Source organism: Lissotriton helveticus, chromosome 7 (assembly GCF_964261635.1).
Source record: "Lissotriton helveticus chromosome 7, aLisHel1.1, whole genome shotgun sequence".
In the NCBI taxonomy this organism is placed as follows: Eukaryota; Metazoa; Chordata; class Amphibia; order Caudata; family Salamandridae; genus Lissotriton; species Lissotriton helveticus.
In genome coordinates this window covers 435327471-435343469 of record NC_136068.1, presented here as the reverse complement: position 1 = coordinate 435343469, position 15999 = coordinate 435327471, and the positions used below count along the sequence as shown (strand labels likewise).

At 43.8% G+C, this 15999-nt stretch overlaps 1 protein-coding gene across 1 annotated transcript in view; it reads left to right on the top strand.

Moving 5' to 3' along the window:
* The window catches only part of LOC144768560 (phosphatidylinositol transfer protein beta isoform-like), a 372071-nt gene extending 360460 nt beyond the window's left edge, over nucleotides 1–11611 (top strand). Inside the window, exon 12 of the mRNA XM_078652332.1 lies at nucleotides 9926–11611. The gene's annotated coding sequence lies outside the window, so the exon portion shown is untranslated. The remainder of the gene's footprint in view (nucleotides 1–9925) is intronic.
* Nucleotides 11612–15999: the final 4388 nt, after the last annotated feature.

Below are 15999 nucleotides of genomic sequence, written 5' to 3'. Positions count from 1 at the left end.
GAATCCACACAACCTTTGCAAGGGACGACCGTTCCAAGAGCCTGTGCCACAGATTATCCTAACAACGGGCGCATCTCTCCAAGGGTGGGGAGCTCATGTGCTCCACTACACGGTGCAGGGACTGTGGACAACTCAGCAACAGAAGTTGCACATCAACTACCTGGAATTGATGGCAATCTTCATGGCGCTCAAGTCCTTCAAAGTACATCTGTGCAACAAGGTCGTGTTGATCCGGACGGACAACATGACAGCCATGTACTACATCCAGAAGCAGGGAGGTACTCACTCGCCACAGCTGTCTCATCTGGCTCAGAGCATGTGGAAGTGGGCCATTCAGAGGAACATTTTCCTCATGGCAGAACACCTCCCGGGCAAGGACAATCAGATGGCGGATCTGCTCAGCAGATACAGCCAACAAATGCACGAGTGGGAGTTACATCCATCAGTACTCCACCCATACTTCCAGCAATGGGGTCATCCAGAGATAGACCTGTTTGCCACAAGGGAAAACGCAAAATGCCAAAGCTTTGCCGCCAGGTTCTCTCACCCAGAATCGCAAGGGAATGCGATATGGATGAACTGGTCAGGCAGATTTGCGTACGCTTTTCCCCCAGCGCCTCTCATTCCGCTGGTGGCAAGAAAGCTAAAGCAACACTCGATGACGCTCATCCTAGTTGCTCCAACGTGGGCACGCCAACCATGGTACACCACGTTTCTAGAACTTTCCGTGGTACCGCATCAAAGGCTGCATCTCTCTCCAAGCCTCTTGACGCAGAGCCATGGCGACATTCAGCATCCAGATCCGCAACAGCTCAACCTGGCGATCTGGCTCCTGAGGTCCTAGAGTTTGGCTACCTCAACCTGCCTCCTGAATGCATGGATATCATACGAGAGGCGAGAAAGCCCACTACCAGAGCTTGCTATGCAGCAAAATGGAAGCGGTTTGTCATTTACTGTACAGAACACAATATCAACCCGCTGGATGCATCCATTCCTAACATCATCTGCTATTTGTTACATCTTTACAAATGCAATCTAGCGTACGCTTCCATTCGGATACACTTATCCGCCATAGCGGCTTATCTCCAGAACAGGCAGCATCTCTCTGTTTTCAGAGTGCCTGCCATTAAAGCCTTCCTGGAGGGACTGAAACGAGTCATTCCTCCGAGAACACCACCAGCTCCAGTGTGGAACCTCAATGTGGTCCTCACTAGGCTGATGGGCCCACCTTTTGAGCCACTGCACTCCTGCGAAATTCAGTTCCTGACATGGAAAGTGGCTTTTCTCATTGCTATTACATCGCTCAGGCGTGTTAGTGAGCTGCAAGCGCTCACAATCCAGTAGCCATTCATACAAATTCATTCAAACAGGGTAGTACTACGCACTAACCCCAAATTCCTTCCGAAAGTGGTGTCACAGTTTCATATCAACCAAACTATTGACCTGCCCGCATTCTTTCAAAACCCACAAACAGTGGCGGAAAGAATGCTCCATACATTGGACGTTAGGAGGGCGTTGATGTACTACATTGACAGAATACAACAGCTTTTTGTTGCCTTCTCAGCACAGCACAAAGGCAACCCTATTTCCAAAGCAGGAATAGCCAGATGGATTGTTAAGTGCATTCAAATCTGTTATCAAAAAGCTAAACGTACTTTAACAATACCCCCAAGGGCGCACTCCACACGCAAGTTGGGGGCCTCCATGGCCTTCCTGGGGAACATTCCTTTGGAAGACATTTGTAGAGCAGCCACGTGGGCTACACCGCACACATTTACCAGACATTACTGTGTCGATGTGCATTCCAAGCCGCAAGCAGCTGTAGGACAGGCTGTTCTCAAGACACTTTTTCAGACTTCTGCAGCTGGCACGGGCAACCGCCGTTAATGGAGGGACTGCTATGTATTCTATGCAAAAGATATGAATTTAGCAGCCCACATGCCTCGAACTGAATATGCTACTTACCAGTATGCATCTGTTCTTGGCATGTAGGGCTGCTAACATTCATATCGCCCACCCTCCTCCCCGGTGCCCGTAGCGGCTGCAGATACTCTCTTGCATTCAATCATTAGCATGGACATCCTTTACACTATTTCACTCCATCTCTGCCACAATGGCTAAAAACAATCTGGGGATGGAGTCGATGCCCATGCGCACTGTAGTCCAGGGGAGGAGCCACCTATCTCGTGATACTTCGAAGACTCTTCCAGGACAACAATGTGCAATCATCCGGACCCAACACTAGGCGGCGATCTATGCAAAAGATATGAATGTTAGCAGCCCTACATGCCAAGAACAGATGCATACTGGTAAGTAGCATATTCATTACTAGGTCTATAAAAATGGCCAGGCTTAGGGCGTCTCGGCTAAGGGCAGAGAGGACAAGGGTAGGTGCCTATTTGAGCCTGTTCAGGGCGGAAGGGACGAGGGTAGTTGCCTGTTTGAGCCTGTTAAGTGCAGAGAGGATAAGGGTAGTTGCCTGTTTGAGCCTGTTCGAGACTGGTCGGGACTAGGGCTAGAAATGCTGCCCTGTTTCTCATTTAGCAATACCCAAAACTCCTTTTTACTCATCCACAAGCCTCCTCCTATTGCTAAGACAAAAAAAAAATCTTTCACTCTTTTATCCCTCCACTGTCCTTTTCAATCGAAATTAAGACTAACATGTTCACTTCTCAAATTCCATATTAAACTATACTAATATACTACCCATATAACTGAATAACATATCCACTACTCAAATTACTTAATATTTTTTTGCTATACTAATTTTCAACAGTAATCCTTTATGGGTTCCGAAGTGGCGTGCTACTCGCCAGAAAAGCGATTCAACACCCATTAGGGGTAACAAGTGCTATATGAATGCAAATCTTTCTTCCCCTTTTATCCCTCCACTATCCTTCTCACTCCAAGTAACTGACTAATATCCACTACTGGAATTACTTCATATTTCACCATATTAATTCACCACTAATCCTTTGTAGGCTTCCTGAATAGCGTGCGTCAAAAAGCGCTACATAAATACAAACCTTTGTCCTCCTCTATCCTTCTGCTATCATTCCAAATCCAAATAACTGACTAACCTATCCACCACTTAAACTGTACTTGCATGTTTCACTATACTAATTCAACACTAATCCTCTATGGGTCCCGGAGTAGCGTGCTACTCGCCGAAAAAGCGCTTCGACGCCTCGTCAGGGGTAGTAAGCGCTATATAAATGCATGTACTATACAATCATCATCATTTAACTTTATTTCGGTTTATTAATGAACCATAAAAGTACATTGAAAATACAAAAAACATTGTCAGTTCAACCAATGCACAGTTACATTTCAATTTAGGTATTTACAGTAAATCAGTTATCGTGCGGTTTATAATATGACGATAAAAGCACTAAAACAATAAAATCCATGAAATAACAGAGTTTAAAACACGTTAAAAAAACTAATTATTGCTGAGACAGAGCAGTCTACTTACAATAGTAGAATACTACAAACGAATCAGTCTTCGTCTAATTAGCCACATCGAAAACAAAAATTTGGAAATAGCAGTAACTATCAGTGCATTGGTATCAGTTTTTAAAATTCTAAAATAATCTATATAATTCCTGACTCCAAGTTTCACACATAACTGTATGATCCATTTTTTTCTGATAACAGAATAAACAGGACAAAACAAGATCACATGGATTAAGGATTCATTTGGATCATTGCAACCTGGGCAAGGACGAGCTAAACCCAATTTCCATTTGTCAGTATAAGAATGGAGGGGTAATGTACCATATCTGAACTGTAAAAACAGTTTTTTTGCTAAGACAGGTTCTATAATGTCTAATTCTTTCTCAAAACTATAGACATTCTTAAAATCCAAAAAGCTGTTAGTGAGACTAGAAGGTCTGGCTGTTCGAAGAACCTCTTCTAAATTAAAATGTTTTATAGACTCAGCCAGGGTTCTCTTCGAGATGGATTTACATGTGTCCTCCGGGTTGGACCAGAGATTCTCCATATACAATACAATATGAAGGGCATTGTGTTTCAGGGACACTGGACCACACAACAACAGACATTGCACATCAACATATTGGATCTCTTAGCCATCTTTATGACTCTCAAAGCATTCCTGGCAAACATAACAGGGAAGAATGTCCTTCTATGAACAGACAATATGACTGCAATGTATTCCATTCAGAAACAGGGAAGGATCCATTCCATCCAACAGTCACAAAATAATACGTTATGTTATGTATGTATAAAACGGGGCAGGACAACTCCATTTGCGACCTTCCCAGCAGGACACACCAGCAAGCTCATGAGTGGTAAATACACACTCCATTAATACAACACCTCCCCTGGTGAGAAACCCCCACAGTAGACTTGTTTCCCATCACCGAACACTTAAAGTGCCAAAGCTACGCATCCACACTACTAGAGCTATACTTAGTACCTTTGGAGAAATAACATCTCTAAGAAGAGTTTGAGAAATACATGCGCTCATTATTGAACAACCATACTTCCAAGTGTTCCCAGATGAAATAAAGAAGTGCATTTATGCACAAACCCAAGGTTCCTACCAAAAGTGATATCACTTTTCCATTTAAAAATAACTTTAGAGGTACCAGTTTTCTTTCCAAAACTAGAAACTGTGGCAGAACGTGCTTTACATACACTTGATGTTAAACAAGCACTTCTGTACTATTTGGAATTCACAAAATCCTTCTGATTCACAGCAATGGTTTGTTTCTTTTGTAGGAAAGTGGATATCTGACTATATGGTTACCCCCACATTTTGCCTGGTGTTTTGCTGGTTTTCAACTTAGTTGGCCTGGGACCCTGCTATTCAGGGCCCCAGTCTATCTGCTTTCCCTATAAAATGGACTCCATGTACTTTAGGTACATACCAGATTGGTTACTGGGTCCCCCTTCTGAGCCCCTGTATAAGTGTACCCTAGGTACCCAGGGCATAGGTGCACCCTAGGCCTACCAGGGGATGCAGCATGTATTGTGCCACCCCTGGTTTGCCTTCCAAACTGACACCACAGGTCTGTTCAAACAGCCTGGGTAAGGTGGTGTAATCACCCCTTACTTAGATATAGTATACCTAGATCAATATACCTATATAGACTCATATACACCTATAAGCCACTCCTAAGGCAGACCTCGACAATCCTGGAGGTAGAGTGCTTGGTTTTATGTGAGAGGGTGCCCTAGCACGAGCTGAGCCCCTCTGCAGCTTTCGGAACCATCTTCTTATAGCTGTTCTATGATATAGCCATACCATATACTCTTAAGTGCATTATAATCCTCGCGGTTAATGCTAACTTTGGTTTGGCTTTATCAAAACATGTTGTGTAAGGTGTACTACCCCCGCCAGTCCTGGCGGCGGGGGTAGCATTCCACCCTTCTAGAGGGAGAAGACCTGTAGTTACTGGTAAACCCGGTTAAAGTTAAACAGAGCCTCAGCATCACAAAATGGATGCTGCTGCCACAGACACGAGTCTGCCCTCCTGCTGCTGGACGAAACTCCGGCAGGGGAGGCCTGGACAATAGGTTTCCTGTCCCCTCCCCAGACAGGCTTCTGTGTATTTCGGCACGGAGGGCTGCATTCAGTGAATGCTTCCCAGACACTGCCTGGGGCACACTAGGTGCTCCATTCATTTCCCAGTTCAAACCGGTTGCTGAGGCACTCTGCCCCAGATCTGGCGCGAAACTGGACAAAGGGAAAGGGGTGTAACCACCCCCTTCTCAGGTTCACCCACAGGAGGGACCTTAAAGGTAGCCCAGCCCCTAAACTTGGTATAAGTATAAGATCCCAGTCCCTAGGACTTTAGATTACCCTGGACGAAACTCTGAAACAGAAATCCTGGACCTTCGACATTCCATTTAGACGGGAAGACGGAAGACATCTCCCTTGTGGTCAAGGAGTGACCACCCTGTTCAAACAGGCACCAACAGCACCTTTGCAGGTCTGCATTTTCGAGGCTCCCGCCGGATCCCGAAGAATCTGCGACACAGGACACAGACTTCCAGACATCTCTGACCCCGACCTTCGCTCACAGCAAAGCTGAGACACGTGGCGGACACGAGACACGTGGGACCGGAACTCCTGGACATCCTGCATTTTGCAAGCTGCACTCACTTCACGAGGTAACTCGAAGTTGTGCATTGGGGTGCTTGAAGCCCCAGACCCGAGCACCATTTGCACCGAAGCTCAGAGGCCCACACTCCACGAGTGTCCCTTGGGCCCCGCTTTTGCCTTTCAGCTCGACGCGTCTTCCCAGTTCCTAGTCCGTTGGCTAGTGAGCCCCTGGGAGATTCCATTTGAATCTAACTTGCTTTCCTGGTTGCTCCAGCTTCCCTGCAAAGGAGAAGCACCACAGACCTTGCTGGTCTGCAACAAAGCCAATCAAGACATCCTGGGTGGGTTGCATTTGCCAAGGCTTGTTGGGTCCAATCCGGATACCGACACCTCAGTCAACTAGATCCTTCGTGGGACAGCTCGAATCCAGCTCCTGGTCGTCGTCGATGCCTCCTGGACCTCGTGGCTGAAGAGACAAACTTCACCTTTTCACCTGAAATCACACGACAGCGGCTGGCAGCTCTCCATCGCCATCCTGGTCCCTGGCAAGTGACCCAGACTCTGTCCCTTCTGCTTTCAGGTTCTTCAGATCTTCGATCTACCCTTGGATTCACCCGGACACTTTTCCTCTGGTCGCCTGCAGCACTTCTTTGCAGCTCTCCATTGAAATAGACGACAAAACCCGACATCAAAAGACACCTATGCACCCGGCTTCCGTGGGTGAGGTAACACGAGTACTCTGGTAGTATCAAGGGTATTGGCCCATCTAGTGTCTAAGTCTAAAAGGGTTTCATCGTAGTCCATCCGGAAGTATCCTTAAACTGTAAAATTGTAACTTGTTTGTTTCCCATAGAAAGTCAATGGTAACCCGCGGCTGTGTTTAGACACTGCACGCGTCTCCCATGGGCCTCCTGTTTCTTTCTTTCTTTATTTCTTCCTAACCTTTAGTTGTTTAGAGTAGCCCCAGCGATTCCACAGGCCCCAGGCCTGCTTTCTAATTCTCATGAGGTTCTTATACCACTATTTTAGTATATGGTTTCTGAGGCCCCTCGGGCAAAACATATACTGTGCAACTTATCGTATGCTAATTGAGATTCTTGTAATGTACTTTTTAGGTCAGAGGGGTTGTGTTTAGAACAAATACATATATATTTGATATATACCTTGTGTGGTGTCCTTCCATTTGGTACTCAAGGGATTATAATTGGTAAAACAACTTGCCTAATGCGCTCTCTGAAGAAGTCTTAGGCTGATGACTGCTGGTCCATGCTACCACTAGGATAGCTTGCTATAAGGTTGACCTTACAACCACCATCAATAAGGGTCGATTAGACTGGTGCAAAGTGCCCACTAGAAGTAGTGGACATCATATGCCAGGCTAACTTCTCACATCTTTCTCAAATCCACGGAAAGGGAATTCTATTTCTAAAAGCGTGATATGGATTGTCAAATATATCCAGATATGTTATGCCAAAGCAGAACAAACACGACCAACCAAGCCAAGGTCTCATTCAGCACATAGGAAAGGAGCAATCATGGCTTTTCTAGGGAATATCCCTCTCAATGACATTTGCAAAGTTGCAATATGGGTGAATCCACACACTTTTACTAAACACTAATGTGTGGCCGTTCAAGCTAAACAACAAGCTCTAGTTGGACAAACAGTCCTTCAAACATTATTTCAAACAAATGCACAATCTCATGCCTAAAGCCACCACGCAGAGGGTATTGCTTTACAGTTTATGCATGTGCAGCCAACACATTCTACAAATGGAGTGTGTCACTTCCCCTTTAGCCGCTTCGCCCCGGCGCACATTCCGCCGCAATGCGGCGGAATTTGACATGTGTGAACGCACACGCCCACAGTGACGTCTGACGGCCGGGGGGCCGTCCGACGCATGTAAGGGGTTAAGCATCAATTCGTACTGAATAGTGCTGCAAATTCACATGCACCCTCCTGCCTCCCCGGTAGGTATTAGATGGTGACAAAAAATACATACAAATACAGCAATTTCAACAGCAAAGCTTACTTAGCAGACTATATCCTCACTCCGTATATGGCAAGGTGAAAAAACATTATCTAACAAAAGAACTGTTGAACATGTGCAATACTTTGAGGGGGAGGAGCAGCGACACATGACGCTTATATAAAACAAACTGGAGGAAAAACACTTGTAGAGTCCAGGCCCTACCCTAGATGGCAGGAGTATGCATAGCATGTGAATCTGCAGCACTACACGCTACGAATAGATTCTTGCAGGGTAAGTAACCTACTCCTTTCCAGGGTATGCAGTAAGTTGGTGACCACACTTTAGGAGAGATCGGACAGATGCCATGGAAAGAGCTTCAGTGGTCTGTTAAGTACAGCAAAGCCAGTGATAGCACTTTTGCACTACCATTGATATCTTGTGATATTTCGTGTGAAAGTCTTGGCTGTGTGTTTTCTTGGTGTTTCTGATGTTTATCTTGGGCAGGAGGTGTTACGTTTAATGTCTTGATGTTGTGCTGGTGTGAAGGTTTAGTACTGTGTTGTCTTGATGTTTTTGGTGATTTGCTTAAACGATGACCTAGATATATCGTTGGGTGAGTGTCTGAGCAATTGATCTTCATGATCTTGCTGTATTCGCATGAAAGTCCTAGTAATGTGTTGGTATGACAGCCTTAGAGGTGAGTTATTAGCACAGTCTCATTGAAGTAACTGTGTTAGAGCTTAGAAGTATTAGTGCAAGGGTCTTCGTGTTGTGTTGGCATAACTGTTTTGGCGATGTACTGATAAGTGTTTTGATAAAGCATTGCACAAGTTAGTTCTAGTGAAGGGGAAAAAAATTCAGGCATGATTTTTGTTTTACGGAAAGCAAGTAGTCATCCAAAAAGAAATCTCCAGATTCATATAAATTATCTTGGGTGCATGATAGTAGATAATGATGGAACCTTACTCCTGACTGCTTTTCAGTGTTTGCCCAGTGAGGCCGTACCAGTGAAGAAGAGAGATGCTGGTGTTGCCTGGCTGCATTTCTGAATACTTGAAGATGATAAATACTTTAGCAGTCCCAGATAAACAATTTACTGTTATCAAGTCTAAAGTGATATTGGCTGGAGTTACTATTTAACAGGTGTAAGGAAGAACTTTACTGAGCACTTTCTTTCGATGAAAAGCGAGAGCTTCACATCAAATTGAGCTGGGCATTTACAGTGAGCTGGTTAGCACAGGTTTCACTCTACTGAAGCTCAAGGTGAACATAATTCTGATGCTATTGGTCAGAAACCTTTTCTGACAACTAAAATTAGAACACCAGTTTATAGACATTACGTTTTAGCCGTTTATCCACATCTACAGGCTGACCGCCCAAACGCATACCATCACCCATGATGCTGATGATACCCAGCCTCCAGTCGATCTCAGTGTAGGTTAGTGGTTATTGGGACAGAGGTAAAGTATGATGCAGAAGGAGTAAATGTTGTAAACCGCTACACTAACATAGATTTTAAAATGTAATGTATGATGGGGGTGTGAATACTGAGATTGGCCAGATGTATCTAAGCGCATCCGATTTAGAAATTACCTGTGAAGTTTGTGTGACAAAGGCAGATCAGCTTATAATGATGCATTGACATGAGAGCACTGGCTATATATCGGTCTGAAATTTCTGATGTGCTAGCGTAAGAGTTTTGGCAGTATGTTGAGCAAGAATAGTCATGGAAACTTTTCATGGGTGGGGTGAAGACCATGGTGAAGCACTCAAATTAAGGCTTAGACATCAAAGATGATATGGTAGAATATTTCAGTGATCCAGGCTGGGTGATGTAGAACACTGCAAGGCCAACCTAATGCTGTTCTTCTTTCGTCTACAGAATATTTACCCCCATGGTCACGCCTTCTGCCAGTGTGTGGCCTTCTCTCCAAGCAGAGGCAAAGCGTCCTGCGAAAAGTCTCACAAATTTGGACGATCATTGTCACCCAGATGAGGAGAGCTGCACTTCTAACCCTGCCTTAATCTTTCTGCAGCTGAAGCACTAACTGGCATCCCTGGATTTTCCCTTCAGGGGGTGAGCGGGCTTACTAGTACTTTTCTAGAATCTTTCCATCTAAAGGACCCATCAGTGTTTTACCAATTCTAGCAACCATCTGGTGCGGTCTTTAGCAAGTGCCAGATTGTACTGATTCCCTGGTGAGCCTGCCTGATCCTGCTTCCTCGTTGGTGAAACACTTACCTTCCTGTTGGATCATACTGACACCCTGCTGTCCGTCTACGTTTTCTGCATCCCTGGTCAGCTCTTGAGGTTCCCTGATGGTTTCTGTTGTATGCCTCCACACTGTTCCTTCTTGGCTGCTTTCGAAGTCTGCTCCTCAGAACCTTGCTGGATCTTGCTGCCTACCTGACAAGCCCACCAACATCTTGCCGAATTACTATGTCCCTCTGTTCACTTTGTTGGAACAGCTTTTCGTGGCACACACCCTGGACACGTTTGGTGCGGCCATTGTAATTGAAATCTCTGCACCACCCTCACTGACCTATCTCAGACTTGGTCGTTCACCATTTTCCCTTCCACTTGCTGCTACCAATGGTATTATTTTTTTTGTTCAAGGCCGTGTGATGTTTTCAGTTTTTATATTTTTCTTATTTTTCTCCTGCTTGTGGAGAAATGTGCTTGTTTTCATGTGACCCATCTGCACATTTTTATACTTTGCCTTGATTGTTATGTTCTATTATGTTGCATTTCTCCATGTACCTGGCCAGTGTAGTTCTATTGGCTGAGAAAGGGTCTTGATCAGGGGCAAAGTGAGGTGGGTTTTGTGTGACCAGCGGGACAGGACCAAGGTGCATTGGTGCTATGTAGTGTTTATCAGGTTATCAGATTCCCTCATTTATCTAGTCTTGCTGTGGTCCCTCCCCCATGTAGATGTTCACTTAGTTTATGTTAACATTCGGCAGTGAGGGATGATTCCACAGTAACAGTCCACAGAGACAAATATGCGCGGGTAACTACTTGATTTAGTTCTGGAAGAGCACTGCTGCCAGATCAGATTCCACCACCAAAGAGACCACACCTCTGCAACCAGCCTGTGTTGGCCATGAGTTCATTACACTCAACACTTGTTATTTGTTGGGGTTGTTTTTAACAGTTCTATATTTTCATCTGCCTGTATGTATTCATCAGACCGATAACTCAGTTTGACAACTGGGATGGACAGTACTGCCTTGGATGGTGTTTATATCATGATTAGCGCCCAAGAACAAATTTAGTGTCCTTGTGATCTTTAGAATTAATGGTTTTGGACTGAGGTCTAACGGTTTGGGGTAATTTAGCGATGGGAGCGGTTTTTTTTGGGGGGGGGGGGGGATTTTTCTGGTGATATTAGGAGGCGGGGAGTTTGCTGGTAGAAATGCCCGCCCCCACATTCCGAAAAATACTATTTTACCAGGAGTAGGTTGGACAAGGGAACCCTGTACTATTTATACATTGCTGCGAGATTTCGCATATACAGAACTATCACTGATTGTAACATTCTGCAAATAAATTAAATTCTCTCCTTTATACACAACCAGTGTCCAATGTTTGGTTTCCACTCAAAGTTTTTGGGGATGGTGGATTTTTGACAACTTCCTAGTCAGGAGAACAAAAGTAATCAACACTGGGATGGGATATTGGGTATTGCATCCCCTACACTAAGGCTGTTGGTATTTGGAATCTTGAGTATTAACCCTAATGATGTATTGCATTATTTACACGATTACCACCTTGTTTTGAAATCTAAGTCAGATCCCATCTTTCTACCATACTCTTGTTCCAGTCCCAGTCTCTCACATTGTCAAAGTGGTTTGTTTTTCCATTTCTACTATCCTTGAACAGGTGTGTGTTTCTTCACTAGTCCTCCTCCTTCCTCTTATGTGTTCCTCTTACATCTGGCCTTTCTCTTAGCACCTCTCATAGATTCCAGGGACTTTACATTTCTATCTGAAGAACTTTACCTTCCTTCTGGTTCCTAAATGTATTTTTTTAACTTGTCCCAACTCATCCCCCAATACTCTGTTGGCACAATATATCTTTCCTGCAGAAAGTTGCCCTCCCAATTCTTAATACTCTTCTCCCTGAATCTACTTGCATCTTCTAGTAATCCATCCCTCTCTCTTCTTCCTTCATCCTCCCTTTTGTTGCACTGATGTCCTGTTATAAGGCTCTTATATTCCGCCTTAATAGTCATGCTTCATTGTTCTTCCTTTTGTAGCCATCTGCAGAGTAATATTTGCCTTTCAATCCTTAATCAAAGAGAGAAAGAGACGAGTGGACTGTCTGAAGTATATTCTCCCATATTATACTACAAAATATTAAAAAAAAGGCAGTATGGCCGTAGAACCTAGTCCCAAACCTTGGATACTATCTTTATTGGCAGATACACTCATTTGCTTAACTTGGTGTGTTAATAAACCCTTATCCAACAGCATAGGTGGCCAGTTTCATCATTGGGTTGCTTCTTACATGGATTCCATTGCTGGTAGTGTGGATGGGCTCCGTATTCCTGGAGTTGTTCTATTGAAATATTTTTTTGTTTATTACACACAAAATTACAGTAGGATTGACAAACAGATCAAATAACCTAAGGGTAACCTGAACTACCTATTTCAACTACCTATTGTAATATTGAAACAAGAACATCTGGGCTCCTAGAGGATGATCGTGATTTTTCAATTCCTCTAGTTAACATGTTTCACCCATGTTTAGTTCAGTTTGTTTATAAACTTTATTCGGATATACATCATGTCCATAAAAGTACAATGACAATATTAGTAACAAGAGAAAAGTAACAATATAAGCAAATAAATAAATAACAATTTATAAAACACTGTGTAATACAATCAAGACTAAAACAGTAAATCCATTAGCAGCAGTTACATTGTCCCATCTATTTCATTAAAAGAGGGGAAAGACAATAAAAACCATTAGCAGCAATTATGAAATGTGTCCTTCAGCTTGTGGGACTCAAGGTGCTAACATTGACTTACGCGTCTGGGTAGCAAGCCTCAAGAAAGTGCTGGTGCGAAAAACGAGCTCTTCATTACTCAAAGCCAACATGCTCGAGTAGGCAGAATCTAAGCTAAACGGCCTACTCTTTTTAAAGAATGGCTGGAGGAACCCCTTACTATACTTAATATAATATTTGCAAAAGAACAAGAAATGAGTAATAGATTGGCCACTTATCCCGTCGCATGGGCACGGTAATAAAGCAAGTTGCGGGTTATAGCCAAAAGGAAAACATAGTGCAAATTTGATTGTCCCTGCTCTAAAGCGGAATAGGAGGCTCCTGTCCCAGTTACTCATTGGTAACAATAAATAATCTGGTTGGGGAAGGCAGGGCCGCTCACGGGTCATGTAGTTAAAAGCTAGTGATTTCTTCAATTCCAGCACCAGTCTATCTTGGTGTATAATGAGTATAGAGCACTTCTTAGTTCTTTCTTGTCCAAGGTTTCCGTCTCGCTAGGGTTTGTGAAGATGCTACTTCTATTGACACTGCATAGGCTCTGGTAGACTTCAGAAAACCAGGGGATATCCATCCCTTTGTCACACTTCATGCAGTCATTAATAATATCTTTAGTTAAGGTGGCTGCCTCGTTCTTCCAAACCGATAGCCAAAAGAGGGCTGGGCGGGCACGAATAAAATCAGTTATATAGTTTAAGTTCAACTCCCTGTGGCAAATGTATTGTGGGTTGGAGATTGTAATTCCCAGCAATCTTCTGCAAAATCTATTCTCTTCCCGCTGGATGCCGGAGCTATTTGCGGTACCCCAGATCTCTGCTCTGTAAGTAGCCACAGGGACACATTGGGATTTAAAAAATGTTAAGGATCGGTAAGATTGCCCCCGAGTTCTTTGGGCGGGGAAGACTTATGATTGAGTTGATGGTTTTCGAGAACTTGCTCCTGGAGTGAGTAAGGTGCTCAGTCCAGGAGCCGTTCGCAGCAAAGACCTCCCCAAGGTTGGGAAATTTACAGGTGCTTGTCAGTTTTCGATTGCCTATGATGATAAAACTGAGCTGGCGTCTACTGGGACCACAGGACATTAAAAATGATTTATTAAAATTGACTCTTAGGTCCAGGCTTTTTCTTTCTTTATAAAGTTTTATATAGCGCGGAATTGATCCCGAAGGATATCAGAGCGCTTTACAATTTGAGGGAAATTAAGGTAACAGATCAGTACATGAATCAAATAGGGAATATGCCATTCAAACTACCCTTGCACGATTCCAGAGATTTCACAAATTACACACTGAAATCTATCCAAATGTACCTTCTATAAAAAATTCAGACCTTTTCACTGAATCGGAGTAGAGACATAAGAAAAGAGTTCTTGGAGAAAGTCTGTAAAGGTATAGTGGAGTTAAGCAGCAGCGCCAAGGAGAGGAGAACACACCTGGAGGTAATAGAGGGGGCTTTGAGGTACAAAGAATGACTGACAAAGTAATCCTCTGCAGGTGTGGATGGGACTACTTCAAAGAGGATAGCTGGCATGTGAACCCAAAGGAAAATAGCCAGGGGCCCTACGGCAACAAGGAAGGAAACCTTTAGAGCACTCATAGCCAAGAAGAAGGTGAAGGACAGTGAGGAAAGCTAGAGGGTAAAACGGCTGAGATTAAGGCAAACCTCCACTAGTGGGTTTAAGCTTGTAGAGCACAATGAGATGTTTGATAGTGTGGAGGGAGAGAGAGCTGCACAAGGAATGCTGCTTGTTCAATTAAACAAAAAACACAACAGCTCTGAATTTCCACAGTCTATTTCTAAATACAATTTTTCATAAATCCAGAGTAGTATGGAGAGCCCCTTGTTTAATCACAATGCCACTGATAGGTCGATCAGCCCACGGGGCTTGGGCGCAGGTTGCTAACTCGTGCAGCAGAGAGAGGATGACAACTGTGGCATGAAAAATACTTTTCACATCTACCCATCAACACACATTAATACACATTAACAATGTGCCCCGCACCAGATCTGTTTAGACAATGTCCCCAGAAAGCAGCTTATCAGAGGACACCTGAGTGCGATCAGCAATGTCGATGGGGATGATGTCTACGTCTTTCCACGTCACTGCATCTAATCCATGAACCTGATCGGGAAGAGGAAAGAAAGAGTAATAAAAGAAATGGGTACAAGAGAGGAATGTTAAAGAAGTGCACCTAAGGGTGAACAGGGGAAACAAGGAAATAAGTTGGGGAGGGAGGAAGAGGGCGGTCACAGAGGGAATGGGCAGAGAAGAAAGGCGGGGTAGACGGGAGAATGTAGAAAGAAAGGCATGTGAAAAGGAAATTGACGGGAAGAGTGTGAAGAGAGGGAATAGAACACTCAAACTGAACACCTAAAGGAGTGTTTAGCGGAATAATAGAACAAAAAGAACTTGCAGTCATTTTTGTAGGCCACTGATTAAATGGTGAGGTACCGTAAAGGGGAAGTCTGTACTACCACTTTCCAAAAGCACTTGGCATGTAACACATGAAAGAAAAATGTCTGACTCAAGCCAGATTCAGCACGAATCTTTACATTTCTGATGATGTGCTGCCTTTCCTGAGATTTTGAGGATTTGACTGAGGATCATTCAACCTGTCCCAAAACTACGAATTAGTCTTTCTCACTTCAAATAAAGCCAATTTTAACGATAAAGCCCATATAGCATATTAAAGGTCAGCCAGAGCCATGATTTATATTCAGTTTCAATTTATATTCATTGTGCATAACACGGAGTACAGAGGTGTGCAGAATGCTGACAAAGAACTTTGTGATCGTTACCAACAGTGGTTGGATGACTGAGAAGCTGGTTGATCGTTCAAAGTAACTGTATGCCCGAGTGTCCCTTTGTTTCATTGCAAAACTGTAAGTTGTATGTTCCAGGCTTTCTTGCAGCCCATGTTCCTGCAATGTCAACTGCATCTCAGGTGTA